At 43.0% G+C, this 2500-nt stretch overlaps 1 protein-coding gene across 4 annotated transcripts in view; it reads right to left on the bottom strand.

Moving 5' to 3' along the window:
• Window positions 1-2500, bottom strand: part of LOC134059409 (RNA-binding protein with multiple splicing-like) — a 41830-nt gene that overhangs the window by 11005 nt on the left and 28325 nt on the right. The window lies entirely within an intron of this gene.

Raw genomic sequence — 2500 nt, 5'->3', positions numbered from 1 at the left:
TAAAAGTTTCACTATGCTCAATAACTGCTCCTCTCTCTCTCTCTCTCTCTTTCTCCCTCCCTCTCTCTGCCTCTCTCACTCTCTCTCCCTCTCTATCTATCTATCTAACTAACTAACTGCTATCTAACTATATCTATCTCTCCTTCCCTCCCTCCAGCAGGGAGGATCAGCCAATGCCCCCTTCAGTCTGTACTGTAGCTGATGAGTGGGATTGACAGTTGCCGCGGGAGGTTGGCTCGGCCGCTGTAATTCCACTGTAATTCTACTCTAATTCCCTGTAAACGCTCCTCACTCTTCGCAGGACACATGCTGAAGCTAAACAGTTTATGCTGGCACATCACTAAAGCACGTGGCCTCGTTTATCACCCCGCAGGCTCTGCACTGGACTGCAGAGGTTCGTGTGGCGTGCTGGGAAGAACATGGCAACGATACAATGGACGCCCGTGTGTATGTGAAGAGTTCCAAGACGCTATTTTATTTTTTATTTTATGAATTTTCACAAATATTTGTATTCCCCGTAATTTCAGTAGAAATGTTTTTTGGATATTGTTATTTGATTTATCTTTACTCAATCATAAACAACACAACTGCAATTTGATTCATATTTCCTGGAATATACAATTACACAACATGACTTTTTTTGAATGTTTTTTAAAAAACGGATATATAGCATTTTGGAATCAAACTCTTCATGTGTATGTGTGTGTGTGTGTGTGTGTGTGTGTGTGTGTGTGTGTGTGTGTGTGTTTGTCAGGTACAGGTGTGAAGGATCAAGAGGGTGGATCAGAATCTGTATCTCGGTTGGCTCTGTTGTTAGGGATGTTGTTGCTCTTTGTTTCGGGATTTACTGTAAAATGGCTGAGCGATCCAAACAATCCCATAAAATGGCAGAACCGATCCAATCGTATAACTGGCGCTCAATTCCGGAGTGAAGAGGCATTAAGAACCCTGTTTCACACTGATCTCCTGGAGGAGGGGCCAAAATATCACCTGACAAAGACCTTAGAAAGTAAAAATGTAGGTTGAGACATTGAAAACCCTCACAAAGGGAAATAATGTGTGTGTGTGTGTGTGTGTGTGTGTGTGTGTGTGTGTGTGTGTGTGTGTGTGTGTGTGTGTGTGTGTGCATGTGTATGTAGGGAATGGATAGTGAAATCACCTACAGAGTTCTCCAAAAGCACAGTGCAGTGTGTTTGTGGGTGTGTGTGTGTGTGTGTGTGTGTGTGTGTGTGTGTGTGTGTGTGTGTGTGTTGACTCTGCCTCCCCCTGTCCTGCACCTGGAATGAGCACACCGACTTCCTCCGAAAATCTCAGACAAAGGTCACCCTGAGGGCAGCGACTGAAATCATTTCTACTTCTTTGGAAAAGCCGTGTGTCTCACCGTCCAGCTGGTGCGTCTACCGCAACCTACTGTCGACATCAAAAGTAACAACAACAACGGTTTTCCCGCGAACAAACAAATCAAAACGAGGCGAGTTTTTGCGGGAACCTTACGGTGCCAGAGTGAAGCTCTGTGCCTCACCTCGTTTGATTCCAAGCCTTTGATTCTCAGCTCTACAAAAACATGAGCGGCAATCAATCAGATCAGCTGTAAATGTGTGTGTGTGTGTGTGTGTGTATGTGTGTGTATGTGTGTGCTTGTCTGTGTGTGTGTGTGTGTGTGTGGGGGGGGGGGGGGGTGGGGGGGGGGGGAGTCAGGGAGCCGACCACTGAGGCGGGGCAAGAGAAACCAAACAAAAATACATTTTTTTTTTACAAAAAAGCTGAACACCTTTCAAATGTGGAGAGGGGAGAGGGGTACTGTCGACCACCCTGCCAAAATGTTTGGCTGATGAGCAAAAAAAAACAAACAGCTGTTACACACACAAAACCAACATCTGTCATCTTTCCAGTGCTGCTCCTTCTCCCCAATGTTCATAGTACAGCATATTATGGGATGTATTTATGCAGTAATGTAAAGATTAGCAACACTGGTTTGCTGCCCTCATAGACAGAATGTTGTTGGCCAGACAGATCACAATGTGCTATACAGAGAAGTACTACATATTGCTATGCAGCCAAACTACATGGCATCATGAGTTATGCTTTTCAATCATATGAAAACTTGTTTCATTGTTGACATTTGATATTGCTATGATTATTGAGATTGTTATTATCACTATTATCATGAGTAATGTAGGCTTTTTCAACTTTTATCCAAAACTATTCTGATAACAACTAATAATGTAGTGTTTATATACCGCAAGTCACTTCGGCCAAAAGCTTCTGCCAAATACCACAAAAGTAAACATTTAGGCACTCATTCAAATTCTAATTAGCTAAAAATAACAGGAGGACAGAGCTGAAGTAAATACAGCATTATGGGGAGAATTAAAGTGCTGAAAAGTGGATTCTGGATAGTCAGTCTTCAGTCGTCCATCAAATACAAGAACCTTAAGTGTATTTAATTCTCTGCCCCCTATCAACAAATGTGATTGAAATGCCCATTCTGAGAGAGGCT

The sequence above is a fragment of the Sardina pilchardus genome, chromosome 16 (assembly GCF_963854185.1).
Source record: "Sardina pilchardus chromosome 16, fSarPil1.1, whole genome shotgun sequence".
NCBI classification, from domain to species: domain Eukaryota; kingdom Metazoa; phylum Chordata; class Actinopteri; order Clupeiformes; family Clupeidae; genus Sardina; species Sardina pilchardus.
The sequence above is the reverse complement of the archived record's forward strand: the minus strand, read 5'-3'. Positions and strand labels throughout refer to the sequence as shown.